The following is a 23,526-nucleotide window of genomic DNA, read 5'->3' as shown; positions in this document are numbered from 1 at the left end:
AACAAAAACATGTCCTTTACAGAGGGAAACAATGCCAAACAAAAAGCAGCAGTGTTTAATTTCACAATGTCATTGATAGTAAGGTTAGTGCATTTTTTCATAGTGTACTTCAATACCACATACATAAAGCTTTCTAACTATGGACACCCCTCATACAGAATTAATCCACAGAATTGTGTCCGGGCCCTCCTCTCTACTTTTGCCTTAACCTGTAGGCTTTTATGACCACCTCTCAGCTCAATGTAAATAACCCACAAATCTACATATGAATGTTTCAGAAACCTTGAGCAGCCCCATGCAATCCCAGCAGTATTTCAAACAAAGAACAATAGAGTGTAAAGTGAGCTCACCTTTTTTCCCTTCCAACCTGTGTCTCCTCTTGTGGTCCCATTTGTTTTTCATTGCACTACCAGTTATCTCGGATCACATCTTTGGATTTTTTAACTGACATTAAGCAAATATTTCGCTGCATTCAATACTCAGAATCTAAATATTTTATTACCTCTATTGCTGACACTTAGTCCAAGCCACTGTCCTCTCTTACTTGAGTCACTGGAATGACCTCTCCTGCATCTCACTTCCTCCTTTATCAGTTAGGGTGGGGTTATTGGTATATATGACAGAATGCCCAAAATAATAGGACTTTGAGTATGACAGGAGTTTATTGCCCTCACACAAGATAGTCCAGATAGAGGTAGTACAGGTTGGTAGAATGTTCTGTGATATCAGTAGCCCAGGCTACTTCTACTTTGTTGCTCCACAATGAAGAGGATTCTTCTCATAGTCTAAGATGTTCACCCAACCATCAGCCATTAAGTCCATATCTGATTCAGCATATAGGCAGAAAGGTTGGAGAAGAAATGTTTCTTCTTTTAAAGGCAACTTCGGAACACTGCACTTAACATTTCCAGTTTCCTTCCACATTCATAGAGCTGAACTTGGTTTCATTGCCACACATAGATACAAGAGAGGTTAAAAAACACAGTCTTTATTCTGACTGGCCAAGTGACCAACAAACTATTAAAAGAAAAGAGAATAAATACTGGGTAGCAACCTAATTCTCCTTGACATAACCCCCCAGAATCATTTATCCATCCAGCAGCTAGAGTAATCCTTTAAAAATATTAAGTTCCCTGATCGTATCTTTCAAAATTCTCCAACAGCCCACGAGACTTTATATGAAATAGGAAAGAGTAGAAGGATTACCCTTAAATATTGCTGGTCTTGAATTTTGAGTGAGATGATTCAGAATGCTTTTGTGTCCAACATGTTCAGCTACAGAGATGCAAGCAAAGAGTGGGCAAACCACCGCACATAGGTAGGTTTTAGGGTTTGTCAGGCAAGTATGACAAAGTGAAAAATGAGTAACACAGTTACAATGGAGTCTGATATGGGTAAGAATGGAAGTAGGGATATATGAGCAAAGTGAATGTTTAGTCCCATTCCTACAGGAAGCAGATGCAAATTAGAATTAACAGTTCAAACATTTTAGGGGCACGCGGGTGGCTCAGTGGGTTAAGAGTCCTACTTTGGCTCAGGTCATGATCTCTCAGCTTGTGGATTTGAGCCTCGTGCAGGGCTGTGTGCTGACAGCTCAGAGTCTGGAGCCTGCTTTGGATTCTGTGTCCCCCTCTCTCCCTGCCCCTCCCCTGCTCGTTCTCTCTCTCTCTCTCTCTCTCTCTCTCTCTCTCAAAATAAATAAACATAATAAAAAAAACTTTAAGTGCAAGCATTTTAGTAGGGAAAACGCCTGTATGAAAGGAAATGGGAATGGAGGCAGAGAGGGCTAGGAGAACTACAAAACCATGATCCAAGCTATCTGACAAGTAAGACAGAAAGTTGAGATTAGTATCCTAGACTGTCATGCAGTCTAAGAAAAGTCTAACTAGCCATCAGAGTCCTTGAGCCAAAGTTGGCAAAGGAGTTCCATGTCACCCAAGATTGGGTCTGACTTAGAACACCTACCACACTCAGTCACTGGCCTCAGTGCAAATGCAGCAATGGATTTCGGGCTGCAAATGCAGACACTGCAGTCCTCCATCAATCCCTGCAGTAGGAGGTCTGCAAGATGCATTCTCATGGCCACCACACTGAGAGACATTTAAAAGTGTTGTGATCATAAGATTATAAGTCTCAACAGATACAAAGTATTTTTGGAGATCACATATTAGAAGGAAGAAACGGGGGGGGGGGGGGGGGGGGGGGGGTTCCTGGCTGGCCCAGTCAGTTAAGCATCTGACTCTTAATTTCAGCTCAGGTTATGATGTTAGGGTTCGTGAGATGGAGCCCTGCATCCAGCTCTGCACTGACAGCACAGAGCCTGTTTGGGAGTCTCTTCTCTCTCTCTCTCTCTCTCTCTCTCTCTCTCTACCTCTCCCCTGCTGTCTCTCTCTCTCTCTCAAAATAAATAAATAAACTTAAAAAAAAAAGTCTCTTCTCTAGGCTGCTATAGTACAGCATACCTTATCTTTAAAAAAAAAAAAAGAAAGAAAGAAGAAGGAGGAAGCTGGATATATAGGAGGCAGAAATCCTGAAATTAAGATTTAAAAAAAAAAGTAGTCATTAACAGTAACAAAGTGGAGACTGCAATCGTGAGGTAAAATAGCTAAAATTGGAAGAAGACAAGACCATCGAAGAAGACTCAGGAAGACAAGGGCATTACAGAGATTTTCCGCTTATAATATTAAACCCATCAAAAACTATGAGTGGAGTAATCTGGAGAGAAGAACAGCAATCCAGATATTAAAATCTCCAAAGAATTAAGAGAAGCAACTTGGAGTCTCCAGATGATTGTGCAAGGAGACAAGTGGGTGGCATAATCTGATGGTATGAGTTTTAAAACTGTGGCTCTGGAAGGGAGAAAAATTTGAAAGCAACAATGAGGAGCAAGTAGTCTGTCTATGCCATTTCCCAGCCCAGTGGTTCAAAGAGTATGGGAAAGAAAGCAGTCACCCATCTAGGAGGACAGAGGCAAAATATTATCTTTAATATTTGACTGCAGTTATGGGGGGAAAAGTGAAAGGGAGATAGAAGTTGCTGAGCTTTAAAACCGAGATATTTTTGCTTAAGAAAAATGCATTCTAGAGAGAAGAGTTGGATTTTAAGAAATGGGGAAAAGGGGGATATAGGCTCCAAGTTAGGAGCTACTCAGAGTCAAATGGGAATGAGAGCCCAAGTAAAAGTCCAAACGGGTTTTGGGGTTCTTGTGGTAACTGATGTAAATGGAGATAGAGAACTTGATGCGGTTCGTATTATATCTGGCAGATTTCAATAGTGAAGCTCTTCTCCTAACAGTTTAATTCTATGCTTTGGTAAGATTAGACTACCAAAGGCTACATTTTTGGACTATATCTTTAAACCTAACTAAATCACCCTTTAAGATTCTATATTTGGCTTTTTTTTATTTTTTAAGTAGGCTCCTCACCCAGTGTGGGGCTTGAACTCACAACTCTGAGATCAAGACCTGAGCTTAACCGACTGGGCCCCCTAAGCGCCCCCTTATATTTGACTCTTTTAAAAGTTGGTTACAAGAAATAGGTACATGAAATCCACTTGAGCATGTGTTGTACAATTTTTAATAGACTGTAAAAAGTTAAAGATGTTTAGAGAAAATACTAAAAAATAATAATGCAAGGATATATGACTGAAAATAAATAACAAAAAGGTATACCTAAATCCAGTCAATTAAAATATATATATGTTAATTGTTAATGGACTGGGAGGGATGCAAAAAAAAGTTAGTGGACTAAATACTCTGGTTAAAAAGTCAAAATTGTCAAGGTGTATATAGAGAAATACCCAACTACATGTTTTCTATAAGAGATGCACTTTAAATATAAAGATGCTAGATTACAAATAAACAGATAGGAAAAGGTATACCCTGCAAACGGCAAGCATTAGAAGATTGTAGTTGCTACAGTATTATCAGATAAAATAGACTTTAAGGCAGAGTATTACCAGAGATAAAGACAGACAATCCATAATAAAAGAGTCATGTCATCAATTTCCCGCTTAAGGCCCTTGCCTCTCAAGGAAGGCCATAACCAGGTGTAGTTTGGCTGTGGCTCAGTGAAATTGAGAGGAGGCAGGTTTATCCAAACTACAGAGCTGCTGTATTTCTTTCAAGTCTTCCCTTCTTCTTATGCACCTGCCCATTAAACCCTGATCAAATCATGCCTTACTCCTCATTTTACTTTAATTAGTACTAAATCTTGTGGCAGACTGGGAATCAAGTCTCAGGCATCAGCTCTCCTCTGAGGACCCCTTTGGTTAATCCATAACCTTTCAATACATTGTCAGATCCATTTTCTACCTGGTTATTTTGTGGGGCAACTAATATAAGTCATTCTTCAAGTTCTTTGTACAGCTCATAATATGCTGGAACTATCAGGAATATTCCAATTCGCATATAAGGATTATTCCTATTCCCTGTATCAATCCTTCTCTACTGTCACAGAAAAAGAAAGATATGTCTATACTGCATAGACATAGACTTAAGAGAAACAGAATACCCACATATGTCTATACAAATGATACTGAGATCTCAGAGGGAGCTTATATACTATCAGGGTGTGGATTCCTTTTCTTGAAGAGTGAGAAATTATTTTATAAAGTTGTTCTTTGGATTTGATTCTTTTCAGCTACAAATCACTAGTAGGCTGTTTTGTAAATGAATTCATCTCAAAAGATAAATATGGCTAGTTGCCAACAACAGAGTTGCTAAAAGATAGCAATACTCCCTGGAAAGAAGGTAAAAATGAATCTCAAAATTCTTATTATGAGTCATACCAAATTGTAACAAACTGTTTTGGGAAGAAGGAAAACATCAAGGAGAAGTTATCAGAGTACAACGCTGTCAGATGCTATATACAGACTAGAAGATATACATAGAAGATGAACAGATAAAGTTTCACTTCTCTTTGCTACAATTTCAAAGCAGTGAATTTTACCCTATTATCAACATTAAATGAGAAAACTTGCTTTGCCACATTACTGGTTTCAAATCAATGTTGTTTTTACACATGTACATATATATGCATGCACAGACACACATATGTATATATTTCTCTCTTAAAAGCATAATATTGGTGATTAGAATATGTACACAATTATCCTTACTTCATTTTCCAACATGTGTTTTCTTCTTTCTCTGTCACATAGCTTTCAATAAGGAACAGTAAAAATAAAACTTAAAGATTTTAACGTTTATTTATTTTTGAGACAGAGAGAGACAGAGCATGAACAGGGGAGGGGCAGAGAGAGAGGGAGACACAGAATCCGAAACAGGCTCCAGGCTCTGAGCTGTCAGCACAGAGCCCGACGCGGGGCTAGAACTCACAGACCGTGAGATCATGACCTGAGCGGAAGTCAGACACTTAACCAACTGAGCCACCCAGGCGCCCCAAAACTTAAAGATTTTAAAAGCTATTATCTGCTAAGAATTTTTTGGAGTTCACTTATATCAGTCCCAATATTTCCAGCTTTATTTCAGGAAATCAAATGTTTCAAATAACATTTCATCCTGTTTTGGATCTAAAAAGGCAATTAGAATCAAAGTGGCAATATGTATAAGAATAAGAAAAAGAACTTTGCCCTTTAAGATTACCTGTTTCATTGCCAAATTGATTATTTAAAACAAAGATAAGTCTGTGTTAAGGTGAATGATGTAGATTTGGTTCTACAAAATCCATTCATTCTGGTCACTTTCCTCATCAACTTAAGTAGTCCTGCAGCAATCCACATTGATCACAATTAAATTAATAAATCAACCAGGTTCTAATCTATTTGTTTCATCAATGCAGCCAAAAGGTGTATGAATGAAAAAAAAAGGTGTATGAATGAAAAAAATTGAAAAAGAGAAAAATAATAGCCTCTCTTTTATTCCTTTTTTTTTGTTTTCACTTGTGATGAAAATCCTTGAAACAGCTTGCTTTACAAAAAAGAAACAATTATGAGTCACAATTCATGTCATGTTCTTCAAAGGAAAGCAATCTACTAATAATGAAAATAGCTTATATCAATTATAATCCTGCCCTTTATTAACCAGACACCCCCCAAAACCCACACTCACATCCACAGTAAAACAGGAATCAAGCAATCAAATAATATGAAAGAGAAGGATATCAAGAAATCAAATGAAGTTATTAATATTTGGCATTCATGGGCTATAAAATGTACTGGCTTGCTAGTTTTATTACTAAACCACAAAAAAATGGGATTTCTTGCAGAGTTCTTACCTATATTTAATCCTTCAAACATACACAAATAGAGTTCCTGCATATTTTTAATCTTTAAAACACACACACATACATACTCATCACATGCATACACACATACACCTTTTAAGCACTCCACTTGCTCAGAGTGAACGAGAGCACATTTTAGTTCCCAAAAACTGAAGAAATTTCCAAGAAGTAGATACTCAACATGTCTGTTCTCCAGCTACCTTCTTTCCATTCAAAAATATAAAAAATTGTCAGCAGATATTTTTTGAATATCTATCATATGCCAGGCATTGGAGTGTTAGAGTCCGTTATGAATGTTTTCTGAGCTCCTTCTCTTTTCTGTACTCAAGGAAAGGGTGGGTACCTCATGATCCCCCCTTTTTTCTTTGCCCCATAAGCTCTGTATGTATGCATGTATGCTTCATAATTTCAGCTCTCACCTTGTGCACTCCTTGAACTCATCTTAATGCATTGCCTCCAAATACAACCCAGATTCAACCACAAAATGGATATTTTATTTTATTTTTTTTAACTTTTTTTATCATTTAAATCCAAGTTAGTTAACATATAGTGTAATAATGATTTGAGGAATAGGATTTAGTGATTCATCACTTACATATAACACCCAGTGCTCATCCCAACAAGTGCTCTCCTTAATACCCATCACCCACTTAGCCCACCCCCCAACCCAACACCCCACCAGCAACCCTCAGTTTGAGAGTCTCTTATGGTTTGTCTCCCTCTTTGTCTTTATCTTAACAAAACAGATATTTTCAACAAATTTTTACTGGAAGACAAAAGAGAAGTTAGATTACAATCACGGAGAAAAAATTTCTCACCATCCCATCAATCCCTGCTAGTTCTATTTCTCCTCCCAACCTATCTGATATATTGAAAATCCCCTAGCTGATATAGCCTACTTGGTAAAACAAAAGCCCAATAACATTCCAAACAGGCTCCACTAAATAAAGCCTCAGTAGGTAGCCAAATCCCAAGCAAGTGATATTTTCATTCCCCTAAAAAGCTTTAATTATCTACCTATAGGTATTATAACTATCTACAACGATATCACTTTTCTTCTCATTTGAATTCGGGCCACTGAATTAATGGCCCATGCAGTCTTCTTTTTTAGCATATCATTTACCTGAGCAAATAAACCCATGACCATCAATCTTTAATTTAGAAAAAGAAAGTCATATCTGGATTCTGGATAGCAGGGGGTATGCCCAAACTATATACAGTCCTGGTTCTACTATGTTGTTCAGTCTTAAACCAGCTCCAAAGCAGAAATCTAAGTTGGGACACTGAAGTCAAAATTGTTTGGTTCCATTACACAAACTCAATGGGACTGCTTATAGGCAACCCCATGGATGCCTGTAGAGCCTCCTGTCCACATAATCCCTCCTGTCTAAAAGCAATCATTCTTCCTCCAACCACTGCCTTTCTCAATCCAAAACCCAATCAGGTTTCCCCAACTGCATGTTCAAGACTGTCTCCGAGTTCTTAGGTCCACAATAAGGAGAAATAAAAGTGTGCAAGTGGGTGAAATAGGGCAGGAGCATGCCACTTCTTGCTTATATAAGCAAAATTTCTTCAATTTTCCAGAACTCACAAAAGATGAATATATAAAGTAGATTAAAAAAAACAGATAAACCCTCAGTAAGTGTTAATTGCTGTTGTTGTTTGTTGTTGTTGTTACAAATATTATTTCTATTTGTTTCTCTGTCAACCACAAGAAAAGAGAGCCAAACCAAGGTACTTTTTAAAAACAGGCACTTGCACTACAAGCAAACTGGAGGGAAGGAGGGCTATCCTTGCCAAGGACAAGTTTTAATTGATGACGGCTGCAACACTAATGAGGTTGCCTCCCATTGATATGGCTCCTGCTCCCAAGTACCCCTCAGAGGGGCAGTGGTAGAGACAGACAGAAACCACCCACTCTGTTGCCAGAACCTCCCACGTGGCAACATCAATAATCAGAACAGCACTGATTCTACGCCTTTAAATCCGTGTTGTCAGTTCATACCATGTTTAGAGAAACAGACTCTCCTGGGAAATACTAGTTAATGAAATAACTAGAGAGAAACGAAGTGTTACTCTAAGGTGGTCCTTACGGTAGATGACTGGTGTTTATTATCAGGAAAGACCAGTGACATGGAAAACATTTCTTTCGAGGCTTATGAAGCTAAGACTTTCAAACGGTAAATTTAACAATTGTAAATAAAAATATTTCTATGTGCTTTCAGTTTTTCATGGGAACAAGATATTTTTAAGGCAGATACTCATTTCTGCAAAAGTCATGAATAACCAAAGTTTTGAACTTGAGTAGAAGAGGAGAAAATTAAGGTAATTCACTTCCACTAAACCTCAAAAACCCTAATATCTGATATAGCTTTTCTTGTTTCTATCTAGAGTGGTTCCTTGAACTACTCATTTTATAAAAAAGTAACAGCTTCCACTGAGTGTTTACCATGTGCCACAGTATACCACATACTTGTGGTGAATTGCCTCATTTTTTAGTCACAACTTTCTGGACAGGTACAGTGGCAAATGAGAAACTTGAGGGATAGAAAAAATTATAATTTTCCCAAGATCACATAACCAACAACTGACTGCACTGGGATTCAATGCACGTGGTCTGGTTCCTAACAAGCTCTTGTAACCACTACCTTTACTGCTTTCTTTGTCTGATCAAATAGAGTTCGCCAAATAAGTTCATGTCTACTTAAAAGTAGAAGGTCAAACATTTAGAGGCAAATTCTTTGCAATCTTCTTCCATATTTTCAAATTAAATCTAGACAAGTCAAGCACATATTTCAATATAACACAATTTTACTACATTTTTTTATATCACAATTCCCCTCACTCTCCAAAATCCACTATCAAGACTAGTCAATTTTACCTCCAAAAAAAAGTCCTGAATCAGTCCACTACTCTCCAACTCCACTGCCATCATTTTATTCTGTTACTGCTATTCCTTTCCTGGATTACTGCAATAGCCTCCTAATTTATCTTTTTCTTTCCATTTATAGTCCCCACCCAATCCCTGAAATATAATCCCTCTACATAATAGTATGATTTTTATAAAATTTAAATCAGATTATGTCCTTCTTATGCTTAAAACCCTTCAGTGACTTTAGACTGTTCTCGGAATAAAATATAAACTCTAACGTAGCCACAAAGTCCTTCACAGTTAAGCCGATCAACCTCAGATCACACTCTTGCTCAGTGTGAGTTAGCCTCTCTGGTCTTTCTGTTCTTTTAAAGTAAGTAAGCTCAGTTCTGCCTCAGGGCCTTTGCATTTACTCTTCCCAGTAATATTCTCCACCTGGCCCTTTGCATAGATGGCTGGCTCCATTTTACCCATTAGGACTCATCTGAACGTCACTACCCCGGAGAGGTTTCCCTGACCAATTGTCTAAAGTAGCACACACACACAGACACAATGTCCCCCTGCTTTGTCCATTACCATCTATGAGAGCCCACCTCTTATTTCCATTAAGTTATTTACCAAAATGTGTAGTTATTATCTGCTTTCTCCACTAGAATGCAGGCCGAAGTAGAAGGACTATCTCTCTTATTTGTTGTTGTATTCCATGTCCAGCACAGAGTAGAAAGTCAATAAACATTTCTGAATACATGAATGAACTCTCCAAACTTCCTGTGCTGCTATTTTTCCTGCTTTGGAAACTCCTCTTAGGTACTCAAAAAATCAAGGAACTAAAGAACATTAGATCAAACTAAAGGGAAATCTGTATGTAAACATACACCAAAAGACGTTAAAAATATTTCCATAATATACATACCACAAACTATACCCATAAATCTGCTTGAAAAGACTGTAAAATAGAAAATTTGGACAGGCATAATGCTTTCTGAAATTCATAAATTAGTCCAAATGTCACATTGTCTAATTTTAAACAGGAAATAAAGGTTGAAATTTTTTTAAGGTAGCCTAATCTATCCTTGCTCCTTTACATGCTTTTTGCTTGTTTCAAAAAAAAAAAAAAAATGGGAATGCAAGCTGATGCAGCCACTCTGGAAGACCGTATGGAAGTTCCTCAAAAAACTAAAAATAGAACTACCCTACAACCCAGCAATTGCATGACTAGGCATTTATCCATGGGATACAGGTGTGCTGTTTCGAAGGGACACATGCACCCCCATGTTTATAGCAGCACTATCGACAATAGCCAAAGTATGGAAAGAGCCCAAATGTCCATCGATGGATGAATGGATAAAGAAAATGTGGTATATATATATACAATGGAGTATTACTTGGCAATCAAAAAGAATGAAGTCTTGCCATTTGCAACTATGTGGATGGAACTGGAGGGTATTATGCTAAGTGAAATTAGTCAGTCAGAGAAAGACAAAAATCATATGACTTCACTCATATGAGAACTTTAAGAGACAAAACAGATGAACATAAGGGAAAGGAAACAAAATAATTTAAAAACAGGGAGGGGGACAAAACAGAAGAGACTCATAAATATGGAGAACAAACTGAGGGTTACTGGAGGGGTTGTGGAAGGGGGGATGGGCTAAATGGGTAAGGGACACTAAGGAATCTACTCCTGAAATCATTGTTGCACTATATGCTAACTAGTTTGGATGTAAATTTTAAAAAATAAAAAATAAAATTAAAAAAAACAACTAAAAGACAGAAAATCTCAGATTCTATTTAGTTTTTATACAATTTGAATGCAACTTTTCACCACCTCAACGGGAGGGTTGCAAAAATTACAAAAAATTATAATCAACAATAAGGTATTTTTGTAATAGGTTAAACATGTGTATACATCTTTGGTTAACTGTGTCGATATATTTTCATCGCCTAATGGTCAGATTTCTGGGCAAATTTATTGTCTGTTTCAAAGCCTGGAAGGTAGCCATATTTTGTATGCCAAGAGTAAAGACAAAGAATATGCCAAAGCAGGAAATATTATAGGAAGAGAATTCAACGAGAAATGTAAAGCAAACTACTCAAAGTGATACTCAAATTTCAAGACCCAGTGAATCTCCTATTAAAAATCACCAGTTGGCAATTTCTGCATAAATGATTATTTCCTGCAGTCTAAGACTCTATGGGATTTTTGCTTAATGTAACATTTATTGATTTCTTATTATGTACAAACTGATACATGTAATTTTAAAGTTGAATAATGTTAAATATGGTCCCTGCTCTTTAACTGATTAATGATTTATCAAATTATGCATACTTATAAACAACTCTTGACTCAAATACCTCTTAATCCCAGGTAGAAAGTCCCAACTGACTTCATGATCTCGTGTCAAGAATTTCTTCACAGTGATGCTGTATTTCTGTATTTCTGATATCTTTTCACTACAGAAAAAAAATATATATATATACAACTATGATTAATTTATTCTATCTTTCTTGTACATTACAATTCATTTCAGATATCTGACATGAACATTGAGAGTTTATATACTGAAGCATGTAAACTAAAAGCAAGTCCTCCAGACCTGATTCCAAGGTCCTGACTCAGCCAAAATTCAGACTTGAATATAAGTGCAAATGATAGTCTCATGCCCTCAGGAAATAAGAGTGGTTCAAAGTGCTAAATCCAGCTAGCAGTTGCAAAATATCACCTATTGCTTATCTATTGCATTACCTGACTTCATGAGATTAACCTGGGCAGAATTTCAGTTTTAACATGGATTAAATGGAAAACTGAATGATAGCTCAAAAACTCTAATGTCGAAATTACTGGAAGAAAGAAAGTGACTTTTCTTCATTACGGGATGTACTGAATATCTACTCTGTATGTCGCTTATACTAGGCACGCTGACAGTTTTTCGTCTTTAATTGGACAACATTAGAACATCATTTACTGAAGATACACCCATGCAGGCAAATATTTATCCAAAGAGAAATGTGCAATATAATAAATGACATCTGCTTAATAAAACTTTATACCACCCTACAAAAAATAACTCACCTGCCTTTTATTTTATTTAATAAAAATTTGCTATACTCAGTGGAGTACAGTGAAGTGGAGACACCACGTTCTTTTTTAAATGTAAGAAAAGACGGTGTCTGTTACCTTTACCTTTTATGAGTTGCCTGCTCTCCGTATTTGGCAAGACAAATAGAATTACATACTGTGAGTGACTCAGAACAGAACTTCACTATCAATCATCTGCCTGGCTCTGCACAAATTCTGTAGGGCATTCAGGACATTTTGCTGCCTATGAATATTTTAGACAAGAAGAATCCCTGAAAGCTTCCTGATGGATTAATACAAGAAAGGAGGACGTTTTCATGTTTTATAGCTATTTGCTAAAGTACTACGGCCATTACTACACTCCAATGAAAAGATGCCTCTTTAAACAGAAAGAAGCAGCTCTGTGGAAGACTTCTGGCTCCCTTTATCATAAACTGATTTCAAAGTAATGATATATAATATATAAATATTGCATGTACTCCTCTGCAGAAAATGAAATGCTATACTGGTGCCAACACCTTTACACCCAGAAATAATTGTGGAAAAAAGAAGAAGGAAGAAAATGTATGCCAGCCATTAAAGAAAAGAAGTTTGCTCGTGTACCTATTTAGCTTTGCCAATGAAATAAAAAGCAATTTATTAGCTTCTCTATCATTTTACTGTGGGATTCACATCCATGAATAAACAGCAGAGTACTATTCTCAACAGCAGTTCACAACTCCTCAAATAAAGCTTATACTTTATTTTAAAGGTAACAGAAAATTTAGAAACCACAGGAAAATAAACAAAATATTCACTTGTGGGCCCACTATTATCAATATGATATTTTGAAGTATTTCCTTCCAGTTTTTAATGTATTTTATATGCAGTATTCTGTATCTTACTTTTCACTGATATTTAAACATTTTATCATGTTATTATAAAGTCTTCATAAACATTTTAATAGCTAAATAACATTCCATTAAGAATATGTAGCAAAGCTGGGGCTCCTGGGTGGCTCAGTTTGTTAAGCAGCAGACTTCAGCTCACTCAGACCATGATCTCACCATTCTTGAGTTTGAGCCCTGAGTCGGGCTCTGCGTTTACAGTGCAGAGCCTGGAGACTGCTTGGGATTCTCTGTCTCCCTCTTTCTCTGCTCCGCCCCACCCTCAAAAATAAATAAACATTTTTTAAAAAGAATATGTAACAAAGTTGAGTTAATATTGGTCCATGTCAGATATTTAGAAGATGTCCAATATTTGCTCCTATGAATATCAGTATTTCACATCACTATTCACATTTATTTTCTTTATTTTTGATTACTTTAACTTTTTTCTTTCTGAATTAAGCAATCGCTATTCTAGAAATAGTGGGCTAATGCACTTAACTTCCCAGTGACAAAACAGGTCTTTTTTTTTTTTTTTTTTTAGTGTCTCTTCTATTACTAACATATAGAAAGTTCACATATATCTAGAGAATAAACTAATGACTATCAATTATAATGTATTTTATAATTTATTAACATTCTCAAAACTGCACTGGGATGCATAATTATGTCAGTTTTTCAAATTAATAAATTGTGGACAAATGAGTTTAATTGCTCTAATCAAGCACAAACAGTAAGTTGTGGAGCTAATACTTTACCCCATGCTTTTCCAACTTCAAGGGCCACCCTCTTCTTATCATATTGATGAGGAAGGGAACTAGGAGAAAATACTGTGTAGTTGTTGTGAGCATGAGGACTCGAGTCCAACAGCCTTGATCCAGAACCCACTTCTGCCACTTATTCTTTCTGTGATCTTGTATAAATTATGTATACCCTCTGTGCTTCAGTTTGCTAATCCCTTGAACTCTGATGATAATAAAAATATATATATATATATATATATATATTAAATCTAGCATAGGTTTGTTTTAAAAATCAAATGAGAAAATTCAATTTACTAAGCACAATTTACTAAGCACATGATTAATGTCCACATTTGTTTTTTACCTATTTGTTAGCTTAAGTTTTCCATACACTTTAATACAGAGTTTAATTTGATACATTGTCCATATTTACACTCTGACGTAGATGATATACATTTCATCCTCCATTAAGAGTAAATATGAAACAAAGCTACACCTCAGAACTATCATCCACCATCTAAAAAAGCATAGGGGCGCCTGACTGGCTCAGTCGGTTGGGTGTCCGACTTCAGCTCAGTCATGATCTCGCTGTCCGTGGGTTTGAGCCCCGCGTTGGGCTCTGTACTGACAGCTCAGAGCCTGTAGCCTGCTTCCGATTCTGTGTCTCCCTCTCTCTCTCTGCCCCTCCCCTTCTCCTGCTCTGTCTCTATCTCTCAAGAATAAATAAACATTAAAAAAAATAAAAAAGCATAAAGTAGATTACTTAATCAACCCATATATGGATACAATGTTTATATTTGTTAAAGCTTCAAATTAACTGATCTAGCTACACCTCCAAAAAGTGTTCAGTACAAAAATACAGTTCATATCATTCAAATGAGATCATCTGATCACTCCCTACTCTGGTATTATACCCTCACATGACCTTGTACATGGCCTTAAGCATAATTAAAAATAGCAGAGTAAGCTATGTTTATAGCTTTAGTTACTATCAGTACACACTAGAATGAGAACATTGAATAACACTAGAAAAATTAATTTAGACTTCTTGCCAATAATGAAATCAAATTTATTTAGGTCAAGAGACAAGTCTTAAATATGCATGTATACACACACACACACACACACACACACACACACACATACACACACCCATAGTAATTAATGACAAAGGATGAAAAGCAAAGAAAAAGTATCAGAACAGGTTTCAGCATGAACAATTGAATCAGTCAGGGTTCAACCAGGAAAAGACGCACGTGAACTATAGCCTAAGAAATGTATTATAAGTATCATCGCATACAATTAGAGAAAGGGCTAGGCAAGTGAGGTCCAAGCAGGAAGTTGTAGGATCAGAATAAGAGTGACCAGTCAGGCAATCTGAGAAACCAAGCACATCTAACCACTGAAATGGGCTGTGAAAGGCAGGGTCATGGAGAGGTCTATGCGTGCTTCTGTGCAGCTACCACTTCTGTGAGCCCACTACACAGAGTCTGAAAGTGGGCCTGGAGCCACTATGGGTCAGTTAAGGTCAGTAGTCAGGAAAAAAAGCTGTATGCAGAGCAAGAACCAGCTGGAACCTGCCAGTACCTGCTGGTACCTCTGCATGTATAGGCAACTGCATCTAAACATACTAGCCTGCTGGGGACATGGTTACTGTTTCATTTCTGCTTTCCAAATCTTGCATAAAGTTCTCTTTTGGCTAATGCTAACCTAAAGCCACACAGAGAGGAGCATTCTAACACATATGGTTTCAGCATAACTGACACAGTACAAACCACCACAAGAGTCTGGAATGAATGGACAGGTAATTAGCATTATAACACAGCATGCCTATTCTAACAGTTCTTGTTATCCTAAGGAAAAAACAGTCAACATGCTAGTATGAAGGAAAACTGCAACATTAAATGGGGAAAAAAGCAAAAATGTTTCTTTTCAAACCAAAACATAAGAAGTAAAATGGGAATAAACAAATAAAATTGTCTGATTTGCATGCCTGGGGGAAACATGATCTAGTAAGATTACTCTTCTCAAGATAACAAATTGTTTCCTCATTAATCATCACTACCATTAAACAAGATTCATTCAGCTAGAATCTTTGTCGCTCATCTATTAGAGTTTATGAAGACAATGCAGGATTTTTCAAGAATATTTTTTCAAATTTTTGAAGGGAAAAATAAAACTTAGAAGGCCAAAAAACAAAATGCAAGAAGGCAAGAGAAGGGCTAAATGATTTCACTCCATCAATCTGAATGGGACTGATGGAATGTGAAATAAGTTCTAGGGCAAAAATACGCCATGGAACAATAGGAAATGTCAAATATTATTTATTTGTTTAGCTTTATAAGACACAGGTAGGAAAGGAGAAACGGGAAAAAATGTTTTCTTTAAATAAAATGTCTAAAATATTTTAGGCACTGAAACGTGCCCTATATCCCTCAAATAAGAAATGTAAGGCCACCATTTTTTTAAAAAAAATACATATTTTCTAAAAAAAAAATTATAGGGCCGCCTGGGTGGCGCAGTCGGTTAAGCGTCCGACTTCAGCCAGGTCACGATCTCGCGGTCCGTGAGTTCGAGCCCAGCGTCGGGCTCTGGGCTGATGGCTCAGAGCCTGGAGCCTGTTTCCGATTCTGTGTCTCCCTCTCTCTCTGCCCCTCCCCCGTTCATGCTCTGTCTCTCTCTGTCCCAAAAATAAATAAACGTTGAAAAAAAAAATTTTTTTTTAAATAAAAAAAATTATAAAGGTAACTATGGGATTTCACAGTGAGGCTAGTTTATAAAAACAAATTAAAATGATACATAATTATCTAGTAATAGAAAGACTGTCTGAATTATCAAAATGAAAGAAATTTTAATCTGAATTACTCCAACTCATTGTTACAACAATTTCAATTCAAAATCAATAATTTATTACAAATCAAAACCACACTGAGATACCACCTCACGCTGGTCAGATTGGCTAACATGAACAAATCAGGAGACTATAGATCCTGGCGAGGATGTGGAGAAACAGGAACCCTCTTGCACTGTTGGTGGGAAGGCAAACTGGAAACGCTCTGGAAAACAGTATGGAAGTTCCTCAAAAAATTAAAAATAGATCTACCCTATCACCCAGCACTGCTAGGAATTTACCCAAGGGATACAGGAGTGCTGATGCATTGGGGCACATGTACCTCAATGTTTATAGCAGCACTTTCAACAATAGCCAAATTATGGAAACAGCCTAAATGTCCATCAACTGATGAATGGATAAAGAAGATGTGGTTTGTATATACAATGGAATACTACTTGGCAAGAGAAAGAGTGAAATCTGGCCATTTGCAGCAACGTGGATGGAACTGGAGGGTATTATGCTAAGTGAAATAAGTCTGTCAGAGAAACACAGATACCATGTCTTCACTCACATGTGGATCCTGAGAAACTGAACAGAAGACCATGGGGGAGGGGAAGGGGGAAAAAAAGTTACAAAGAGGGAGGGAGGCAAACCACAAGAGACTTAAAAAACCACTTTAAAAAACCTCTCTAGGGGCGCCTGGGTGGCACAGTCGGTTGAGCGTCCGACTTCAGCCAGGTCATGATCTCGCGGTCCGTGAGTTCGAGCCCCGCGTCAGGCTCTGGGCTGATGGCTCAGAGCCTGGAGCCTGTTTCCGATTCTGTGTCTCCCTCTCTCTCTGCCCCTCCCCCGTTCATGCTCTGTTTCTCTCTGTCCCAAAAATAAATAAACGTTGGAAAAAAAATTTTTTTTTAAAAAAAACCTCTTTAAAAAAAACACAAGAGACTCTGAGAACAGAGGGTTGATGGGGGGGGGGGGGTGAGGGAAAGGGGAAACTGGGTGATGGGCATTGAGGAAGGCACCCATTAGGATGAGCATTGGGTGTTATATGGAAACCAATTTGACAATAAATTATATTTAAAACAAAACAAAAATCAATTATTTATTATTTCATGTATACTACTGCTACGTGAGGTGTTAAGTACACAAAGGTGAATAAAATATATATAAAGGGAAATCTGCCATTTGTGTTATCCCTCCAAAATATGAACCTCTTTCTAGTTTGTGTACAAGGTCTCCACTTTATTATCTTGATAGAAGAGCAAATGCTTCTTACCACCCAGGAGCTGAAAATGTTAGAAGCTCACACCCCCAGCCATACTTGCAGATAGAGAATCATCTTATGACCTAGGCTCTGGCAATCAAATATAACCATATCTGAAGGACTCATCCCCACTGCCTGCAGATGCAGTATTGGTAATAGAGGCTGTAAGGCCTAGGCTCAGAAATGGCATGTGGTCGTGGCTGTGGTAAAGTTGAGTTGTTGGCATCAAAGAGGCAGCAGTACAGGTATTGACTAGTGTTCTTCCATGGTTTCCTCTTTGGACCAGTTCCAGTGCAAGATTTGGAGCTTTGTTCCTAGAAATATTTTTCCATGCCTTGTATTCCAGCCTTCCATCAAACCTAGAAGATACTCAATATATTCTTTCAATAAACTGTTTTTTTGCCTAACTGGAGCCAGTATCTGTTGCTTGAAAATAAGAACTTTGAGTGATAGAACATGTTTCCTACCTTCAAAGGGCTCACAGTCTCTAAATGATAATACCATATAAAAGGCAGAAGTATGGTATGTCTAATTAATAATCAACATCTCCACTGTTAGTTATCAAATGTCCTTTAAACATAGAATGTCCAAAACTGGAACTCAAACTGGACCCCTGTCACTTTTGTTTGAGTCAGTGATTGTTCTGAAAAAAACCCATAAGACTTCTTAAAACCACCCTCTTCCTTGTTGCCAGTATTCAATATCCCATACATCACCAAGTCCTACCAATCTGGGTTTCTACATCTTTAATCATTCACTTATCTGGGGTATCATCACCACCCCCAAAGGCTAAGCATTCATGATCTCTCACTGGGCTTCACTCTTTCTTATAAGAAAGCCAACTATCAACTATCCATAGACATAACAACATTGTGAAATCCAAGAACCACAGGTGAGGCCAAACCCCTCCTTAAACAACAGAGACTAAGAAGGACTGCATTAGAAGGGTGAATGTTTCGTCTTATCTTCTCCTGCCCTCGGACTGGGATTTATACCATCAGCCCCTGTTCACAGGCCTTCACTCTCAGACTATATTATACCACTGGGTTTCCTGGGTCACCAGCTTGCAGACTGTGGGACTTCTCAGTCTCCAAAATTACATCAGCCAATACCTCATAATAAAGATAGATAGATCTATCTCTGAAGAAACCTGACTAATAGAGTTACCTATAAGGAAAGGGAGGGAAAAGCAAAAGCGTGTAAGGATAAAGCTAACTTTTCAGCATATATCTTGCTTTGTGTATTTGATATTGAGAATGCATAAATATTTCATATAAATATAAAATAAATGCAATCCCAAAATAAACAAAAGTAAAAAGAAATTTAGAAGCCAAATGGTATAACAAATATAGGACAACTTGAGAATCAGTAAAAACAATAACTGCAATGGATTGAAAAAGCAAAAATACCAAAATTCATGAATACATAATGAAACTTTAAAAAAAAGTTGCATGGGGCACGTGGATGGCTCAGTCAGTTGAGTGTTCAACTCTTAATTTCAGCTCAGGTCATAATCCTAGGGTACTGTGATCAAGTCCTGCATTGAACCCCCCCCATCAGGTTCTGTGCTGAGGGCAGAGCCCACTTAAGATTCTCTCTTTCTCTCCCTCTGCCCCTCTTCCCTGCTCACACACTCTCTCTCACTCTACAATAAAAATAAAGTGCATTAAAAAAAAAATCATTGCACACCTTAAGAAAATATTAGGGAACCAAAGTCATTATTTTGAAAACTGATAAATCTTGACTTTCTTGCATGAACTCGGGATGTTTCAAGGTAATTAAATCGTTGATTAGAAGTTTCTTTTTATTTGGGTGCCTGGGTGGCTCAATTGGTTAAGAAGTTTCTCTTTATAGAAATATTCCAAGTAATAAATTTTAAAGGGAGACTTAAGACATCATTTTGCAACTCCTAATAAAATAACATCCAGGAAGTTATCATCAGTAGCTGCTAGCATCAACAAAAGGGAGACAATCAGATATCCTGTGACTTCTATTCTTTAAGAAATGTTCTTGCAAACCACAAAAAAAAGATAAGGAAAAATAAGGAGGAGAAGAAAAGAAAAGAAAAGAAAAAAGAGAAACAAAAGAAAAGTAAATCAAACTGCATCTGGTCAAGCCTCTAAATCTAACTACTAATTTATATAAAATGAGGGAGAAAGAGGAACCTGTTAAAGAAAAAACAACAACAACACAGAACTGTAGTCAGCAAAATCCACACTGGAGGAAAATTTGCAGAAAAAAATGTAATGAAAAAAGAAAAAGAATAAATGAGAGGAAAAAACTAAAATAGATTTCAGATAAATTTTCAATTGCTTGTCATTATGGATGCTGTTAGGATCCATATTTGAACCAGAAAGAATTATGGGGGTGCCTGGGTGACTCAGTCAGTTAAGCCTCCGACTCTTGACTTCAACTCAGGTCATGATCTCATGGTTCATGAGATTGAGCCCTGTGTCAGGCTCTGCACTGACAGTGCGGTGCCTGCTTGGGATTCTCTCTTCCGCTCTCTCTGCCCTTCCCTTGCTGGTGCTCTCTTTCTCTCAAAATAAATAAATAAACTTTTAAAAAAATAAGTAAACAAAAAAGAATTATGAGACCATCAGGAGGAATACTTGAACAGTTGATATTTGATGACATTAAGTAAAGTTTTAGAAGTGATGATGGCATAGTGATTATATTTTTAAGAGCCTTTATGATTTAGAAACAAATACTGAAATGATTTCAAAGGAAATGATATGAAGTATTAATAATGATATGAAGAGTATTAATAAATGAAACCAGGCTGACTATTTATTATAATTATAATCACTGTTAAAGCTGGAACCAGGAACAAAAGAATTCATTATGCTGGTTATCAGAAACATATATATGTTTGACATTTTTCACAATAAAAAGATTTTTTAGTGCTATGTAAATAATGATATTTTTAGAAATTTAAAATCTAGAGGGCTTCTCAATAAAATATCAGCAAATTGAATATAATTATTACTTTTGCATCAAAATGGCAAAACTCTAGGCTTTCTAAGTAATAGATATGGAAAGATTAGAAATTCAGTCAATAGTTCCAAAATAGTCCAGAGGTTCAAAAGACAATAAGAGGAGAAAGGGATAAATGAAACTTTATCATTCTTTCAAAAGATAGAAAACAAGAAAAAAAATTTTAAGTAAGGTAAACATAAAACACAAAGTAAGATGGCAAAAACTAGTTCAAATAGACAGTAAAAAAGCATGAACTGACAGAAAAACAAGAGGAATTGAGGGATCAAGTATAATAGCAAGAGAGGTCTGAAGGCTGTAGGCTCTACAGTGCAGCCCCTCACCTCCCCAAAATACTACACCCAAACACAGACACACACACACACACACACACACACACACACACACAGAATAAGCTATTCACTCATTCATTCAAATAGCTAATGAGAAGCCACTAAGTCCTTGGTACTGTCTAGGAACCAGTGATACAACAGTAAACAATACAGGCAGGATGCTTTCCCTTGTGGAGCTTACAGTCTAGTGGAAAAAAGCCTAGAAAAATACAGGCAATTCCAATCCAATGTGTGAAATGCTATTATGGGGTTTCTAAAGATACTGTGATAAATGGAGAAAAAGTTTTATACACATTATGTGCTTTTCTTTTAAGAATGAGTTGTATTAAAATATGCAAGCCCTAAGGAATATTAATACATGTAGAGAAATAATATTCACCATCACATCATACTGATGCACAAAGCACTCCTGATTCTTGTCACTAGAGTCCAAGATAGATTCTCAGCTGCACACATGAAATAAGAGTGCCCACTCCAGCCTGAAGAGGGCCCAGTTTAGAATAGTCTTGCGTAATGCCAGAAAGATCATGACAGTACAGAAAGTCTCATCAGGAAAACAGGAAGTGTGCTAAATAGTTTGAACACAGAGTATTTTCTGCAAGGAACCATAAAAAATGATGGAAGGGCTGAAGGATCAAAACGTTTTGGTAAGGTGAGGAAAACCACAGAATAAGAAGCACAGAGAGGCATCTGGGTGGTTCAGTTGGTTAAGCATACAACTCTTGGTTTGGGCTCAGGTCATGATCTCAAGGTTCATGAGATGGAGCCCCTGGTCAGGCTCTGTGCTGCCATTGCAGAGCCCATTTGAGATTCTCTCTCTCCCTCTCTCTCCGCCTCTCTCTCTCTCTCTCTCAAAATAAATAAATAAACTTAAAAGAAAAAGGAAAAAGAAGGAAAAAGAAGCAGGAGCAGAGAAGCTGCTACCACTCCTTGGGCTGGAATAACAAAATGGAGGAACCCAGGGCACACTGACAGCTAGCGGGGAAATGCTGCTGCCACTGATACCCTGTTTGAACCACCTAAAGTCACTGGGAACAGTAGTCCTGCCTGGCCTCACTGCTGATACCTCTGAAGCCACAAGAACCACCTCTATCATTGGTGGAACTACCAAAGGACACTACACGTTATAGTTGTATAGGTGTTGGAAATGCCACCAGAAGCAGAGGCTATTCCTCTCTTTCCATGTCTCCTACAGATGTCTCCCATTAGTCAAATCTAACTGGCAGCTACTTGGCAAAAAGAGTCTGGAAATTGAAATTTGCAAGCATCCAGCTTCCTGGTACACATAGTAAGACATGGAAGGGCAGGAGTGGATCTAAGAGCAGCCCAAAGACAGCCCAGCACACTACTTGGGCTACTCAGTATCCATTCTCTCCCTTCTATCCATATTTAACTTTCTTATAACAACTTGCTATCTGGATGAATAGAAGTTAGGGATTCAAAAATTGAGCAGAAGCCATGACTCCATACTGAGCTGACTTAAACCACTTGAGCCCATCAAATAAACATAGCATGTACCTGGGTGGTGACCACCACCAGGGGATGGTCAATTGCAATGAACTGTAGCCCCAAATTTCTAAAATAAAGCAACATGTCACCTACTGTTAGTTGACAATTAGAATTCTATACTATACGGTTTAGGCTTTACATAACAACATGGGATTTTTGTTCCCAATAGACAAAAAGTAGCATACTACCAAACTATTTATTTCACTGAGCCTAATTAACAATAACTGTAGCTGAAATAATTTAAATACCTCTAAATTAGAGAAATTACATCAATATATGGCTATTTGGCTCTAGCAATTAAACTAGAAATTATTAATATATTCACTAATGACTCAAAAGTTTTACAATAAGAAATAAAACATTCTATTCCTGAAAGATTGTTTCAAATTGGCTCAGCTATTTACTGGTAAGCATATTACAATTTTATTTATCTAGATTTTATGATTATCTCTAACTTTTATATATCCCACATTTAAAAGGTAATTTTTTTAATGTTTGTTTTTTTGTTTTTGAGAGAGAGAGACAGAGTGTGAGCAGGGGAGGGTGGAGAGAGAAGGAGACACAGAATCCAAAGTAGACTCCAGACTCTGAGCTGTTTGCACAGAGCCCAACATGGGGCTGGAACCCACAAACCATGAGATCATGACCTGAGTCGAAGTCAGACATTTAACCAACTGAGCCACCCAGTTGCGCCTATATATCCCATATTTAAAACAATGGTTGGTTTATAAGATCAACATTGACATTACAATAACCCATACAATTACCATTATGTTCCATAAAAAT

Source organism: Puma concolor, chromosome A2 (genome assembly GCF_028749965.1).
Source record: "Puma concolor isolate L17-30 chromosome A2, mPumCon1.1.hap2, whole genome shotgun sequence".
Lineage (NCBI taxonomy): Eukaryota > Metazoa > Chordata > Mammalia > Carnivora > Felidae > Puma > Puma concolor.
The sequence above is the reverse complement of the archived record's forward strand: the minus strand, read 5'-3'. Positions refer to the sequence as shown.